Source organism: Ochlerotatus camptorhynchus, unplaced genomic scaffold (genome assembly GCF_037179485.1).
Source record: "Ochlerotatus camptorhynchus isolate MF236.1 unplaced genomic scaffold, CSIRO-AGI_Acam_v1.1 ptg000096l, whole genome shotgun sequence".
In the NCBI taxonomy this organism is placed as follows: Eukaryota; Metazoa; Arthropoda; class Insecta; order Diptera; family Culicidae; genus Ochlerotatus; species Ochlerotatus camptorhynchus.
The window spans coordinates 1445432-1463899 of NW_027040586.1; positions in this window are offsets into that span (position 1 = coordinate 1445432).

Consider the following 18468-nt stretch of genomic DNA (forward strand, 5'->3'; position numbering starts at 1 on the left):
CTTGTGGGTCGATCGTACAGTGTAGTGTATTATTGTGGTGACGGTTGGTGATTTAAATCTGTTTTCTGTTATTTAAATTTGTGTTAGGCTTAACTACTTTAGTTTGTTTTGGTTTGAATTCAATGTGACTTAATGCTAAATATTTACAAATGTTGGGTGATATTTACAGATATTTACATGTGACCGTATACTTATCACTGATGATTATGTAGATTTGGGTGGGCGAGCCAATAATATATTAGGCCCTGTGCCAAAAATATATCCATTTGAATTTAAAAATCATTTCTCTGCGTGTTGTATGTTGTTTGGAATGAAAGTGACGCGGTTGGCATAGATGGCCCACAGCGACTCACGAAGAGCTACTGATTCTGATTAATAGCGGTGCGGTTTCTTCCTCCTTCTATGGATGCTCATGTGGGCTGCAGCTCGCAACGAAACCTTTCGTTGTGTACTGGAGAACAATGTTGAACGCCACGCGTCGAATGTACTGCTGCTGCTGCTGTTCCTGATGCCGAACACCGGACTCCACCACACACGGTGTTGGTAGTGATGCCACATTTTTTCAAAGTTCAATCTGTATTTTCATTGCAAAAAATCTTTTAATCTGTATCTGGCTGACAAAAATCTGTGAAAAAATCTGTATAGTTTCTATATTATGGTCTCAGTGCGAATTTACGTAAATCTCCATTGAGCAAATTCATAGTTCAGAAGGGGTTTGTTCAATGTTTAGAATCATGAAAAATTGCTAAAGTTTTCTCTCTAAAGAATTTGTCTATTTTAAAAATCTTGAAATCCTGCAATCTTGATTTTTGGACTGTTTTGTATCTCTTATACTGTCTTAAAAATACAAAACATTAAGTACCAGTTGTACGAGACAAACCTTTTTCCGACTGAAAATTTCCTTAATGAAGTAACTATCACAATTCCCTAGAATTTGATTTATTTATGTCTCAGATTACGCAAACCTTTATCTGGACATTGGACAACACAGAACTTTTACAGGAAGTTTAGTCAAATTGCATGCAATATTCTTAATTTCTATAATGACATTTTTAAATATAAAAAATATCCAGTTGATTATTCGACTCACAAACTGTAATCAACCACTTTCAGGGTTTTCTAAAATGGCTTGTTTACCGAGTTGAAAAAAATATATTTAATTAACTTCGTATCTGAAGAGGGAATAGCAAGCGAAACTAATATTCCTTCCAACAAGAAATCAGAACATCTGAACATCAGAAGTCCATTCGAAAGATTCCAAGTCCATCTGAAGCTAAAGCAATAATAATTTACTTAGTGAAAAATACGATTTGAGTTTGATGCTGAGATTGAATTCAAGCTGCTCAAAAGGAAGAAACGATTATGTATCGGAATTAATAAATATAAAAAAAATAATGCAAAATTCATTCCCTTTAATTGAAAAAATCTGAAAAATCTGTATATTTTTCAAAAATCTGTAATCTGTATATATATCTGTATCAAAAAATTGAAAAAAATCTGTATGATTACAGATAAATCTGTATATGTGGCATCACTGGGTGTTGGACTGAATCCGATCAGCGGTTGAGAGCAGCCTTGATAGCTAGCTTGCGGGAAGCCTTTCGTTGTGTACTGAAGAACACTACCACTCACCACGCGGTGATTGAATAAACACCGTTTGGTGAGACCGGATGGAATTCAACTTTGAAATCTGTGTTAGGGAAATCGCTTTGTCGCATGTAATCGGTGATAATTTTAACTATCATAGCAACATTTGCACTTTCGTGCAATTTTCAATAGTAACGTTTTGAAAAATGATAATGTCTTAAATTTAAAGGATGCATAGAAATATTTCTGATCGATTGATGCTAAAATTATTGCAATTGGTCCAGGGGCAGCTGAGTTATTAACGTTCAAAATCTTTCATAATTTTGTTATATGTTCCATTTTCGGTTTTCATAAAGTGTACCCCCATATAGAAATCACAGATGTAGTCCTACGTCAAAAAGGATTAGTAATTTCCATTTAACTCCACTTCCTTATTTGCTTATCCTTGACAGATACTCGTCTTGTGTCTTGTACTAATACTCGACGGAAGAAAAACATCGCATTTTACCAAATATATATATTAACACAAGTACATTTTCTCTTAACGGCGCCGGTGGTGTAGTGGTAAGCGTGATTACCTCTCACCCCAGAAGGCCTGGGTTCAATCCCAGTCGGCGCCGCCGGGATGTTCTGAGGCATAACATCTCTGATCATGCCTTCCTTTGGAAAGGGAGTAAAGCCGTTGGTCCCCGGTTCATGAGTTGATGGGTCGACAGGTAGGGTCCAGGTGTGGAAGCTGCCTTCCTGGCACGTCGGTAGCATTGGTGCTCAGCACGGAAAACAAGATCGACGGAAAAAACAAACCAAAGGAAAAAAAAGGTACATTTTCTCTTAAACTCTAGGTAAACTTAAATTTAATTTCCTGTTGGAACAGGTACTCCGCTGTTTACTCGTTGATGTGTCCTAGGTAGTAACTTGAAAAACCATGTGTGTCCGTTTCCTTGATCCCTGTTGAGTAAAGTTGAATTACGTTGTTTGTTGATCTCGAGGCTTTCTGCAACATCCAATTTCCATGGTGTAGATACGGTTCGTAAAATCGTGATGTCCTCCGTCGATAGTTGGTGGTCCTCTGTGAAGATGTGTTCTGCAACCTTTGATTTAAAATCATCTGTTAGGCCTTTTTCCTCTTGCTTTTTGGCCTTATTAACCTCCGCTATATGTTCTTTAAATCTAGTTACTACATTATCTTGGTTTGTCCTACTGCATATACTTTGTGACAATGATTACAGCCAGGCGTGGAAAATCATTTGCATTCATTTCATTCATTCATTTACATTCATTTGCCTCTAACTTTTTTCATCAACAGCTTTTGTAGGTTTTGTTATTAGCTACAACTTTTGTTAAGCTCTATACATCATTTTGCGGAATGCTGTTAAAAAAAACAGTTAGAGGCAAATGAATGTAAATGAATGCACGAAATGAATGCAAATGATTTTCCATGCCTGATTACAGCTTATTTTATACACACCTGCTTTGCCTAAATCATTAACTGGGTCTTTAGTGGATCCTAACTATGATTTCAACTGGTTATGTCCACTGGTGAAAACTAAATCTAATCCGAATTGTTTTAACTGTGGTCTTAGCTTACAAGTAATATCTTGATCTAATGGAACAGACACACGTTTCAAGGTGCTGCGGAGAGGGTTGTAAATAATCTCCTTTGTAAAATTCTCGCTTTTTTTATCAATGATTGCTTGGATTGTGGTCTCCTTGTATCCGTTAAGTCTCGCTGTTTCAAAGATTTACTGTAATGCCTTAACCTTTCCTGTATCGCTGAGTGGAAGAGTTTGCATCCGATGAATCATGTGGTGGAAGGCGGCCATTTTTTGCTGAAACGAATGGTTGGAAGTATAGGGGATAACTCTTTTTGATATCCTTGTGAATTCTGTTGATCTCGTCTAACATTTGTGGAAGAGCATCCCGCTTAACTACGCTGAAGATATCGTCAACAAACCTCCACCAACAGTTTGGTAATAGTCCAGTTTATCGTTTCTTTGACCGGTACGCTGGGAAAAAGAGCTGTGACGTCTAAAGATACCATAATCTCGTTCTCGTTGATGTCTCCTGAAGATTTTAGTTGCTGGGCGAACTCCCTGGTGTTACTAACTGATTCGGCATACTCTGGAGCTCTGTGACTAGCCACTTCGCTAGTTTGTGGGTGGAGGAAACAACAGCAGACACGATCTCTCGCATTTCATTCCCCGGTTTGTGGACTTTGGGGAGACCTTTGATCCTGGGTAGAATGGGATTGGATTCCCGTAAACGACCTGCTCGATCTCCTAATACTGATTTGCACTCCTTCAGTGCTTTCTCCACGCGTTTCACTATGTTCTGTAGGGGGTCTACTCTAAGCTGTCTATACGGTCCGTTGTTAATCTTCGTTGTCATCTGATTATCGTAATCGTCCTTGTCCATGATAACGACCGTGTTGCCTTTGTCTGCATTCACATAGTATACTGCTTTACTTTTCAGCTACTTTACAATCCGAATTTCCTTTTCGTTGGCGCGACTTTGTTCCTGTCCGTCCTTGATTATGTTCGATGTGCTAGTCCTGACCGTATTCTGTGATGCTGTTGGAAGTGTCTTGGTAATCGCTGTCTCTACGTTAATGATAATCTGCTCCACGTCTGGCTTGGTTGTAACCGCGTATCCTAGCCCCTTGTTGAGGTGTGTCAATTGTTCTTCGCCCTCCAAAGGCGCGCCCCTCTGTCAGTCAAAATTGGATTCCTTAGCAACAAAAGTAAGCAATGGCACCGATAATGACCATGCATCAGAACCCTAGTATTCATATGTTACGTGTCATATGTTACGTGTCATATGTTACGTGTCATATGTTACAATTTTTTTTTTTTTTTCAATATGTTTGGCTAACATGTAACACAAACTATATAAAAATTATATGCGATATTAAGGGGAATTCCTTAAGCTACAATATGGAACCAATGTTTCTTATTCGGAAAAGGCAGAGAGTAAATAAAATCATTATATTCTACTGTCGAATTTACCTGCTTTATAAAAAAAAACCCCGTTTTACGGTACTCTATTTACGCGATTCCCTCGCGTAAACGGATTCATTCAACAACGTAAATGGAATTCGTGTAGACCGAGTTCGCGTTCTTCGGGGGGAGAGTGTACCTGGATTGCCCTAATAAAAAAAATACCATTAACGAATGATATCCCAAATGATTGAAATATTCCACAAATGGTTTTTTATTGTACCCAGAACACGTCATTAAGCAAAATAACCATAACAATTTTATTAGGGGTGGCGTTCATTGTTTAGCTGTGGGATCAGGTTCACGAACTGCAATTCGGACACACTACCAGCGTTTGGCGTGGTCGACTCCGAAAAAATACGTTATTACCATAATCGTTACGGTTAAACGGCGATGGAGGAAAGTCGGTAAAGGCGCAGCTGCAAAGCAAGACCATGCTGGAGGTGGCTGGGTTCAATTCCCTGTCCGGTCTAGGAATTTTTCGGGTTGGAAAATTTCTCGACTTCCCTGGGCATAGAAGTATGATTGGACTTACCACACAATTAAAGCAATGCAAAAGTGGTACAGGCATCGAAAGCACTCAATTAATAACTGTGGAAGTTGCGAGCACGCAATAAGCTAATATGCGAATTGCAATAAGCTTGAAAAGCGAATAAAAAGAAGAAGAAGAATAAGAAGAAGAAGAAGAAGAAGAAGAAGAAGAAGAAGAAGAATAAGAAGAAGAAGAAGAAGAAGAAGAAGAAGAAGAAGAAGAAGAAGAAGAAGAAGAAGAAGAAGAAGAAGAAGAAGAAGAAGAAGAAGAAGAAGAAGAAGAAGAAGAAGAAGAAGAAGAAGAAGAAGAAGAAGAAGAAGAAGAAGAAGAAGAAGAAGAAGAAGATCTCACTAGACAACGGTCGGATCTGGTTCGGGGTTTTTGGCGATGGTAATTACCTGTATGTCCACTGGTACGTGGCAGCTTCCTCTACCACTCCTTAAAACATTCAACTTATCTCACTTTAACTTTAATTTTCACATTCAAACTATTAATTTTAAGCTTTGACTTTCACTATGTGACCGAAGTCCAGGCTTATGAATGTGCCGCTTGGTAATCACTCACCCCAAAATAATGGCCGTTGGACCGCCTTACGGGCCTTGATTTCTCCACGCAATGGCCCCTCTTAACGCCACCCCAATGCGTATATAGCTGCGACAGCTTCCTCTGGTGGCGGCTAGCGGAATTGCCCTATGATTCTATAAGAAGTGTCTTAACCATAACCGTACGCTCGCTCCTTACGCTTAACTCCACCCATTAGGTTCTGTAAAACATCTGGTTGCAGCTTCTCCTGTACGGAAACCCACTTTTCTTCATGTCTTCCTCAGATTTGACCTCCTTGGGATGCTTCTGTAGTTCCTGCTTCATAATAACCCAGTATTTTTCGATGGACCTTAGTTCTGTCAATGAGGCTTTGTCAGCATCTGGGTGTACAGCTTCCGGGCCCGTGACTTTCCCACCGTATTTTGCCGTTCGTCACGATTTGGAGCCTTCTGCACTTTGTACGTATGCAGTCCCTCCCGGTCCTTGACTCTATGAACGAAAGACTTGGACAGATTCAACTTATTGGCCACATCCCTGACCGAGGCAGTGGGATTCCGCTTAAACGCTTTCACAACACGCTTGTGATCCTGATCACTAATAGAACATCAATTCTGACCGCATTTCTCTTTCCGTACGATGCTCAGAGTTTTATAGTAACGTCAAATCACACGACTCACCGTTGAGTGCACGATTCCGAGTTGTTTTCCGATGTCTCGATGAGAGAGTTGAGGATTTTCTAGGTGCGATGTTGCTTTTCGGGTGATGCCATTTTTTCCAACTTTCGAAAAACTGACAGCGATAAAAATACAGTGTAAACAATACACTTTCAACTACTTCTACGAAAATTTTCAAGAAAAAATGCCCAATGGGTAATTTTCTACAGTGTTTTTTTTTTCACTGATGCAATTTGATGTAGACACCCTTTAAGTATTATTTCAGTTCAATTATTCGTAGTTAATTGTAAAAATTTTATCAAGCCTTGAGAAAATTCACCCAGCTTTAAGAAAATTTACTTTTTCGCAGATGGATCAGGCAGCCAGGATCAGGCAGTAAAGGTCTATGTGATGCTTCGGGAGGAGTCTTGAAACGAAATGCTGCTAAAGCAAGTTTGCAGGGACAGCTCATTACAACTGCTAAAGAGCTTTATACATGGGCAATTTCTAAAATCGATTCAAAAATGCACTATGGCTTTTTTTTCAGACGCAGATCATAAAGCGATGGAAAGAAAACTTTAAACCCGTTATAATCGTGTCAAACAAATTTCCGGAACACAGTCATATCATAGTTTTAGGCCAGATTCTCGTTCTCAGAAGAAGAACATTCTGTGAAACTTTGAAAGTATCTTTAAGCATGTTTTATGTCTACAAATAAAAAAAAAATGAATTTTATTTCAAACCAGCCATGTGCACAGTTAGAAACCATAAGATTGTCTTATCAAAGCATTGATTCAAGTCCAAATATGAACTAGATATGGAGTTCCAAGCTGTCCGTGAAAGATGTACTACCCAAATTTAATATAAAATATTATATTTGTATTCCTATGCTATGAATCACTGTAGTAATTATTATTTACACATAACGCAAAAGCAATCAATAAATTTGATTCAAGTTCTATGAATGTCATGGTAGTCTAGGATCAGAAATTGCAGGGTAATCTAGTCGAATTGGAGTAATAAGCGAAATTTCTAAACATGATAATTTCAAAAAATCTTAACTCAAAAACGAAGAAAAATACATCGCTGGTTTTTTATATGTTTTGGTTGTGTAGAAAAGCCTAAATTTTCAAAAAAAAAAATATAAAAACGTGTTACGCCCATTGTCTACAAACCATGAAAATCATAAAAAAAAACCAATACAATCAAAGTTCTTCTATACAAAACTCCAATTTTCGAAAAAAAATTATATTTATTTCTGAAAAGTATTTTAAATAACCTTTCATTTGATATTTTAATCATTCAAATCGGTTCAATGAGTTATGATTTTTAAATATGCCATTTTTGGAAAAAAAAAAAATAGAAAAAAATCGATTGTTTTGACCACCCTAACATGGAAATGGTCAATCTAATGAGAAAATATAAAAAAAATTCTAATATTTTTCGATAAGGAACAAAACTACCAATTGTTACAAAATTCTGAGAACCACTGTATCGTTTTGCTATGGAATGACTGTATATGTTTATAGTGCTCAAAATTACTATCAACAAAGCAGTGCTTACTGTTTGATATGAAGAATATGGTTAACGTCTAATACATTGAAAGCATACAGAAAATTAAAGCTTGCATCAGAAGAAGTTATTTTTTTTTAATTTTATGTAATCCTTTACCATGTATTCCTTGCATCTGGCAGTTTTGATTTTACGTCGATTCATAAACAAACATTTTTCTGCTTTGACCTGTATAGTTGCATCACATGAACAATTAATAAAGTACTTAACAGTCACAGCTTTAGAAGTAACGAAAGTTCATGTGGTACAACCCCGTTTTACAGTATCTGAAGGTGAATGTGTTTCAATTTCTACCGCTATTTCCAGTTACTATGGATGGAAAATACAATGAACTCAACAGATACGTGCTACGTGTAATTTAATGTATTACCTATAAATAAAAATTACAAGCTACAAATCTTTGCAGATTCATGTTTCCTACCTCCGCTTGACGATTGTTTGCCAAAATTTAATAAACGTTTGCAGTGAAAGAGCTATGCTTGCACTTCCAAACTGAATATTTGTGATTTATTTCTGCAACATTGTAATACCATGAATCCTATCTTTAAATAGTACACCGAAAACTGGTTTATGCGTTCCAAAATTGGAAACTCTTGACAGCACATTCACCGAAACAGTCTGGAGCAATAAACTTGCAGGAATTTGTTTCCCTCAAAATTACTACTAACGTCCGGAGGTTTTCTTATGCACTCAGCAACAGAATAAATCTCGGAAATGATATGTCCAACCCGTTCTCTGAGGAGGAAAAATGCTGGTCTACCACTGATGACGCTTACTGGCACATACAATCAAGTCAAGACGGAAAAAGGTTGAATACGCAAACTTAGTTCCGAGCTAGACTCACAGCTCGCCCGCTCATAGTTGTTGAGGTTAGCTTCCAAGTGGGGGCAACGGCGGCAGCAGCGGTGCGGTATGTCATGTATGTTGCAGCTGTAACATAAATAAGTCGGCAAAACATGCATTCCATACATCTGGGTCCCCCTACATATTCACTTGGCTTGCACACAAACACACACACTCACACATGTACGTCTATAACTAAAACCTCTTTCTGGTACTCCACTCGTTAAAGTGATTTGTGTAGCCCCGATGGCCATCGTTCTTGCACTCGTTGTAACAATTTAAACTCATAAATTTGTATACTTTAGAGCACGTGTGCTAAAAAGACAGAGAGACGGGCCAAGCGAGGCTATAGCGATATAAAAGGACACAAGATAAAGGACTTGGTTTATTGCGAAATTCCTGCCTCGATAGGCCTTCCCGCGCATCATCCGACCACATTTCCTAAGGAATCATTCCGACTCGACAGCCTCACTTCGAAGGGCTACCTACCCTCCGGGAAGCAGAAATACAATCGAACACCGTACTCTCCCGGATTGCATTCGGAACAAACACATGAACACGGTAAACTGGGCTCACGGTCCATGTAGAAAGTCACATCTCGAAACCAAATATCAACTATCATAATTTCCCAATCTATCCAACCGAGAGCAAATGAAACGAAGTGAAGAATTCAAATTGAATTTCAACTCCTGCCAGTGAGAGTTCGACTGTACTTGGGGAAGGCCACTGTCATCATGGACGTGTGCAGGGTTCCCCCTACCTTACCCCTGCTTGTGCCGTTAGACTCCACCGACTCTGCACACGCCCCAGTGCTGCCCTCTGCCAACAGCAGCTCGAGTTCGGCATGTCTCGCGTGTCATCGTCGACTTCCGTTTGTTGGTTCGTCCAACCTACCATCCGACATAGAAGCAAGCTAGTAGGATAGACCTTTTTCTCCGATTTCATGCCAATGTGCACTCAATTTGGTCTGCTGCCGGTTTTGTGCTGTGGCTTGGATGTGCATCAAGATACGGAACAGCCGGCAAAGCACATTTGCCAGCAACTCACAAAAATCCCGTCCAGGAGATTGAAATTTCCATTCGACAGTCGGATCAACAGCGGAATACAACGAACGCATCGAAGACTTGCAGCGACGAATTTGGCTTGATGGGTTGTTTTTGAATTAATAGCATTTCTCTTGCTGGAAAGCTCTTACTATGCGGTCTGCTTATCCTTCTTTTGTCTATAGTCTGCACGGTGACGGTGATCCGGAAGCACAACCAGCATGGTGCAATGCACGCTTTGTTGCGGTTACTGCCCGTCTAGATGTGTGCGTTGTTAGTCTATCATGTATCCATGTCGTCCAGACAGGCAGGTTATTTGGAAATGGAACGACTTTTGGCGGAGGTAGCACTGCACCAGATATGGCTATAAAGTTCCTAATTAATGTCGCTCGCAAGATTTGTTTCCGGAAATGAAATTCCTAAATCAAACTCTATTACCTGTGATGTCAGATCGGGGAAAAAATGAGCTTGATTGGATAGGAACGGGTTTCTTGGGTACATATAGCTCAAACATTTCTCAATGGACAGCTGAGCTCAGCTTGGAATGAAAATAAAGTTCCAGTTGAGATGTTAGAAGAAGCTAGTTTGATTCCCTTAGGTTAGCTAAAAAGCAGATCCAATCAAACTGCTTCGTCTACAAAAATTTAATCGGTTTCGGCAAACGTCTAGTTGGGTATCGCTCTTATTTTTAGTTTATTCGTAATCACTGAGTTTTATTTGGAAACACTGAGATCTGATATTTCTTTCTTTAACATTTCTTTCAGTGTCAAATGTGAGCAAATGAATGTCGGTGAACGGAATAACGTGGAATAACGTCAGGCTGTAAGTGTGGTGGAAGATTTAAAGTACTGTAGAACCATTATTTTAATAGTTCAAGGTTCTTATTGTTTAAGGTCAAAAATGTTTAAGCTTCAAATTTGCTTGACTTGGAAAACTTATATGTTAATTTATTTATTTATTTGTTTTCAATCAAAAGTAGACTGATTTGTTACAATCATACGTGAAAAACATGAAGTTTTTCAAAGACCATTAAGTCAAACGTTATTGGGCTGCTTTAGTCATGAGACCCAAATATTGGAAAGTAAAAGTTGATCTAAAATATATTTGTAATAGGGGAATTTACGTATTCTCGGCAACCTAAGCAGCGACCTTCTTTCTATAGCCTTTTTCTCTAAGAAACGCACACATATGCAGTATTGGTTTTGTAGAGTCCCTCCAGGAGGCAACAAACGAATTCACCAGAAGGAACACTTTCGGAACTCGCCAATAAAACTCGTTTAACCACTTTAACTTTAACAGACCGTTTTATTCACTACCAGTCGCAACAATCGTTCATCGGCTTCTGCCTCAATAAATCTCCCTTACACCGAGGCGCTAGTTTGTCGTTGTCCGTTCTCTCTCACTCTCTTTGATTCTCCCGCTCAATATACATAGGTCTCTTCCGGGGGTGGAGAATGGTTGCCATATTTACGTTTATCAACTCTGCATCCCTTTTCTACTCTAACAAAAAAAAATAAAAAAAAATCGTAGCTTCCTCCTCTACTGCTTGTTTATGCTGTATTATTAATATATCGTGCCGGCAACTTCTTCTCGCGCTTTGGACGACTTAAAATGTCACGTTCTTCAGCTTCATCGTGCAATCGCTTGTTCGGTGTCAACTTTATCTTCAACGCTGGTGACACTTCAGGAGGATCAGTGTGCTTTGTTCTCGTGGTCGAATCGCTCATCGCTACAGGTGATCCCATCTTTGGTGTATTCGAATGGTCACTAGACTGGAATTTTTTTGAAGTGTACTGATCGAGTTCAGTGTCAATCACCGATGGCCACTTTTTTAGATGAGAAACAGGGCGGCGGTACAAAACTCCTTCTTTGTTTGTGACAATCGCATCATTTCCACTCTTTTTGACCACCGTAAACTTGTCTAGTTTGAACTTAGATTCGAGTTTTCCGGTTTCATAATTTTTCAACATAACATCATCTCCAACGTCGATCTCTGACGGTTTTGCGTGTTTTCGATGGTCCGCGTAAAGCTTTCCCTTCATCTTCTTGATCGCGTCATTATCCCGAGCTTCTTCATCCCGACTCCAATATGGCTCGGTTCTCAGAGATGGAAGAAGATCTTTAACCGGTCTACCGGTCATCAGTTCCATTGGTGCTTTACCCGTTACCGAATGAGGTGTTGTGTTGTATGCATATAGGGTAAATGTCGGCTTCGGCACCCATTGACTGTTTTCGGCAACCAAAATTTAAACGTTAATTTCACTATGTTTTCCCATCAACACACTTCCCTGAATGCATCCAAACGATTCTTTAGTCTTTCAGCTTCAATCTGATTGTATGTGTACGTCTGAGCAGTCCTGTTATGGCAGATTTTTATTCAAATGAAGCATACGTACTCTAAAATGGGGTTGATTTCAAGTTGCCGATAATAGAACAGCTGGTTAACACGCAGTTCTAATGGGAAGGTTGTCGAAGAAAACGAGGCTGCCGACAATAGTCACACTCACCTGAGAAGTTTGGAGCGTTGTAAAAACGCCTTCAAACAGTTTTGAAGAATTCTGTCGATTAAAATGGATAGAGAAGCAAGCAGCAGATGAATGTAAACCAACAGACACGTCATATATGTGCGTGACGCTGAGAAAATGCTTATAGAAGTGTGGACACTGCTTAGATTGACGAGAATACGTAAATTCCCCTACATAGTCCCGGATCGCTTTGCGCCAATCTGCATTAATTGCTTTAGCAATGCGCAAGGTTCGCAAAATGCCTTGATTCTGCCTTTCCACTAGGCCATTCATTTGTGGCCAATATGGGATCGTACGTATTAGCCGGATATTTTTTCTTGCGCAGTAATTAGAGAACTCTTCGCTGGAAAAATGATGGCCCATTATCGCTTCGAATTGTCGCCGGGTATGTCTGCTCTAGGAAAATGGCTTCAAGGACATCGATTGTCTTAACTGCGTTAGTGCCCTTCATCTCAATAACCTTAAGGAAGCGGCTGTAGTAGTCGACGGTTACAAGGAACGTTGCACACTCTTTGGCCGTGAAGAAATCAATTGCAATTTCTTGCCATGCTCGATCTGGCATTTCCTTTCGCAACATGGGTTCCGGTGGGCCTTGTGAGCTAACTGCTGCGCATCCAGCACACTCTTGAATGTAGTCCGCGACATCTCGGTCCATGTACGGCCACCACACTTTTTCCCTAAGAATCCGCCGCATGGTGACTACTCCTGGGTGTCCACGATGAGCTATTGCCAATGCTTTCCTCCGTAGGTTTGAAGGAAGGACAATCCTATCGTCTCTCACTACGATGCCGTCAATGATACCCAATTCTTTTGAAAAAGCTTGGTAGCGGAAAAGATCCGATGGCCAATCCTGGCTATGGATTGCCTTTATTACTGCACACAGGACCTCATCCCGACTCGTTTCGCTTCTAATTTCCTGCAAACCGATGGCTGTTGAACCCTCTCCTAGTGCACACAGATAATGCTCAGAGCTTTCATCGAAGGGTAGCTCTGATTGTTCGCATAATCTCGAAAGGATGTCTGAAATGTTGGTAGATCCTGGAATGTGCTTCACACAAAAATCGTACGGCTGGAGACGCAACGCCCATCCTTCAGCCCTTGAACAAGCACGCTTGCCTTGCTGATGTTTTCCTTCAAAGATGTATTCCAATGTTTTGTGGTCAGTAAATATTGTAAAACGGGTACCAAACAAATATGGATAGAATTTTTCGACAGCCCACACAACGGCTAACGCTTCGCGCTGCGTTTGTGGGTACACTCTCTCGGTTTTGGTTAAACCTTTTGAAGCAAAACTTATGATTCTCGGTCCCTTTCCATTACTCCGCTGGGTGAGAACTGCCCCTAGACCTACCGGGGAGGCATCTACGTACAGCTCCGTCTGATCCTTCGGATCGAAAAATCCTAATCTGCGGACCGTGTTCGATAACTCATTTATCAGATCGTCAAAAGCCTTCTGCTGATCCTCGCCAAAGATGCCAACGTCACCTCTGATAAATTGACGCAACGCCTCAGTTCGTGTCGACAAATGCGGGATAAATTGGCCGACAAAGTTGATTAGCCCGAGAAAACTACGAAATTCTTCCTTAGTTTCCGGTTTTCGGAAATTTTGAATAGCGGAGATCTTCTCGTCCGACGGGCTGATTCCTGCTGCGCTTACTTTAAATCCCAAGATCTCAAGCTCGGCTACTCCAATCAAACATTTAGCTTCATTTAACATTGCATTATTCTCTTTCAGAACGCTCAACACCTCCTGAAGCCGTCCGTCATGCTCTTCCTTAGTTCGTCCCGATACGACTACATCATCGATATAAACTATGACACCTTCAATGCCAGCTAACATCTCTGACATCACTCACTGGAAAATCTCCGGCGCACAATTGATGCCGAACATCAATCGTTTAAATCTCATTAATCCTCTGCTTGTCATAAAGGTAGTGATTCCGCGAGATTCTGGGTGCAACTCAATATGGTGGAATGCAGATGTTATGTCAAGTTTCGAAAAGACAGTTGATCCTCGGAGTTTATTTAGGAAAGTATCGATCATCGGAAGCGGATAGTGTTCACGCTGTATCGCTTCATTGGGATACTTCATGTTGATACACAACCTGATATCATCCTTTCCTTTCGGGACCACAACCAAGGGCGATATCCATTCCGGAGGTCCCACAACTGGTTCTATCACATCACTGCGCAACATTTGCAATATCTTTTCATCTACCTTCTCTTCCATTGCGACAGGGATTCTCAAGTACGCAATTTTTCTCGGGGGGATACGACTGTCGATTGATAATTTTACTTCAACATTCGGGAACTTCGGAAAGGCTTCATTTTTAATCTCAATGTTTTGAATCTCAAGGCCTAATTTCAAGACCTTAAGGTCCTCCGCCGTTCTTCTACTTAGGAGTGATTTTTTAGACTTCTCGATGACAAAAAATTCAGCATAATTTTTTGGTTTGGATTCATTTACCGAAATCCACGCCTCAAATATTGCAACAACGCGTAATGGCTCTTGGCTTGCATATGCCAGAAATTTGCGGTCACATTGAAACCTTTTCTTAAAAAGGGTCGCATTGGCATTAACAAGTTCGTTCCATACTTGCTCAGTGACGGTATTGATAGCTGCCCCTGAATCTATTAAGAATTCGACTGGATGTTGATCGATTTTGCATGTAATATTTCCTTCATTTTTCGGACTTATCTAAGGAAATGAGAAAGAAGTTTCAAACCTGCTTTAATTTCATTTTAGTTTAATTTTTTTTTCACCTCATCGTCCTGAGAGACGGTTCAATTCCACAGTCATGTGAGTAGATAGCAAATAGGATAGGTAATACAAATTAAAAGGTGTACATTTTCATTACAAGAGACCAAAAAACAAAGGAAAACAGATGAAATCATTCTACCTTCATTGATCCTTCCGACATCGGGTGACGACGTGATGGCTCCTCATCGCTACAATATCCTTCTCGCAAGGCATTCGTTTCGATATTGGCACGTTTCCAGGTACTACGGGATTTGAACTGCGTCTTCCGTCCTCTTGTGCACTTTCTGGCGAAATGTCCCTTAACTCCACAATTGTTGCATCGTGAACTTCGGGCAACACAACCTTGTGAATCCCTGTCATGTTTCCAAGAACCACAACGATCACATTCCACTCGAGAGCGATTACCTGTATTCCAAGGCTTCTCACGTTTAAACGTCGGTGATCCAAACGATCCTTGTTTGGATTGAGGTTTTCGATCCCACATCTGCTTTACTGCGGAAACACTGGGAGCCTCGGGATCAAGCTTGAACCGATGTATTTTTTCTTTTTGCTTCATCAAGATTTCTCTATCTATGCCCATAACGTCCTCGAGACCTTTGTCCTTGACTCTATCATCCCGAGCACCCATCGTTACTTGCTGTAAAATCTCTTTCTCCTCACGATCCCGGCAGTCACATCGGGTGGCCTGCATGCGAAGCTTGAGGATGAATTGATTGAACGACTCATCGGGGGATTGCTTCAGCGAACGAAAGACTTCGAGCTCGACTCTCTCATTACGCTTACCAACGAAAAAGTTGTTCAAACGTTTGACGGTGTTATCGTATTCGGGAGTTTCTTGTGGAGCAAACGGAACTTTTGCTGGCTCCGGATGAATCTCACCGGACACTGGCCACAGGTTATAATAAATACGCTGAAGGCCTCGGCCACCTCGAGCAAGCATGAGGACCAGTCGTTCATGTTGACTGTTTACTTGTTTTAGTTCCAGAAAGAGCTCAAACGCTCTCAGCCACTCTTCCCATTCTCGTCGAAGATCCGAAGCGTCAACGGCATCGTTGAATGGTTCCAATGAACAATGCTTGTCAAAGTCCATCTGAAATAACCATAAACGTTGTCCCATTAATGGATCATGTTTTACAAGGTACTGTTTCCGTGTAGTGCAAATGATATGATCGATTTGGAATAAATTTTCACACTGAAATAACGACCTAAAATTTCTTACTTCTTGATAATATCCACAATTTGTCTCCCTACTGATTTGCGTAGGATGTTGTAGAACAATCGATTAACTTTGTTTTGCTCTGTCTTCCCCATCCGCACTTTATCACACAGTCTGCTCTTCATCACGTACACTTCATCCTGCACCTAATCAGGCATCTTTTTTCCCACATCAGAGAGTGTGCTTCGGTCTTCCACTAGGCTCGCATCATCAGGGCAATACTAGGCAACGCATACTGACCGTTTCGGTCTTCAGCCGCGCTCGCATCTTTTTGTGTTTGTGTGCGCTTCGGTCTTCAGCCGGGCTCGCATCTTTTTTTGTTGGTGTGCGCTTCGGTCTTCAGCCGGGCTCGCATCTTTTTGTGTTGGTGTGCGCTTCGGTCTTCAGCCAGGCTCGCATCTTTTGTGTTCGTGTGCGCTACGGTTTACCACCGGACTCGCATCATCTTGTATTTGTGTGTGTATGCGCCTTATGCACTAGTGATTCTGCCATTTTACCTTTACCCACTCACTTCATACCTTCACGGCTTTTCAAATTGCACTTTGAAACGAGAAAAACAATTCTACCATCACTCAATTTAAGAAAATTGACACAACTTAACCCCAGTACTCATACACTCCGTTTTCATACGACAACAAAATAGTTGCTGCTCTTCCTTACGTCCGAAACTGCGTCGTGTCAACTTAACCATGTCAAATACATAAAAAAAATCTCCATCCATTTTATTCATTAAATCCCACTTACTTTGATTAATCCGTTCGGCTGCGCCAAATTGTAGAGTCCCTCCAGGAGGCAACAAACGAATTCACCAAAAGGAACACTTTCGGAACTCGCCAATAAAACTCGTTTAACCACTTTAACTTTAACAGACCGTTTTATTCACTACCAGTCGCAACAATCGTTCATCGGCTTCTGCCTCAATAAATCTCCCTTACACCGAGGCGCTAGTTTGTCGTCGTCCGTTCTCTCTCACTCTCTTTGATTCTCCCGCTCAATATACATAGGTCTCTTCCGGGGGTGGAGAATGGTTGCCATATTTACGTTTATCAACTCTACAGGTTTGTTTACAATCTTTTACTTCCAGCTGCTCTAACAATTTCAGTCAAAAGAATTGTCAAAAACTGTTTTGAAACGCTTTTACAAAGCTCCAATCTTCTCTAGTGAGAGCGAGTATTGTCGGCAACCAGTTTTTCTTCGGCAACCGTTCCATTTGAACTGCATGTAAATCTGCTGTTATATTATCGGCAACTCGAAATCAGCTACAATTTGTAGTGCGTGTGTTTCATTTCAAGAAAACCTTGCTAGATTGCTTTTTTTCAGTGGTAAAATATAGTCAAATTGAAGCTGAAAGCATAAATAATCGTTTGCATACATTCAGCGAAGTGTTTTCGTAAGAAAATCCAGTGAAAATAGTGTTTCAATTTGGGTTGCCGAAAATAGTCTGGCATGCCAAAGCCGTCATTTCCCCTACATAAATAAAAAAAAACATATTTATTTCAAGGAAAGCATTTTGATATCGCGGCCATAGACAAAAATAAATATTGAAAACAAAATCTTCAAGATTCTGGGACATGAATTCGGGGATCTTGAAATTTCCAACACTTGGATTCACGGCTGTCATCTGATCACTCAATTTGCGTAATGTACTGATTTTCTAAAATAATCAAAGTGAGAATCAAGCAAACACAAAGTTTGCTTGTCTCTCACGCTGCGCAAGTGTCAAGCAGTGGAGAAGAGAAGACAGACACACACCCAAAAATAATGAAAGCTTAATGTGATCGCTCCGACGACTCCGACGCAAAGAACACCATTCAGTGTAAGGTTGCAAATGGGAAACCCAGCAAAAAGACAAAATTCTTCTTCGTTATGCTCTTCTTCATCTCCTATGCATGCAGTCGTGGTAATCACTGTCTGCAAAGAATTCAAAGAAGACATTAGCGCTTGTTGTATTACATTCGCTTACTGCGCCGCACGGAGTGTACCGCTCATTGTGTCGATCACTTTCTCACAGATTAGTTGGAAAAGAGTGTGCGAAGTAAATGGGAGAACCACACACTCTTTGTCGAGTGTTGTGAGATGCATGCACAAAGTGGCTTTGCTAACGCTGTGAGGTGCTTTCCAGCCCTGCTTGGATTTTATACCGACATTTACCCGACAATGGGACTTTCAGAAGTATTTAAGGTGTCAGTCTTGGAAA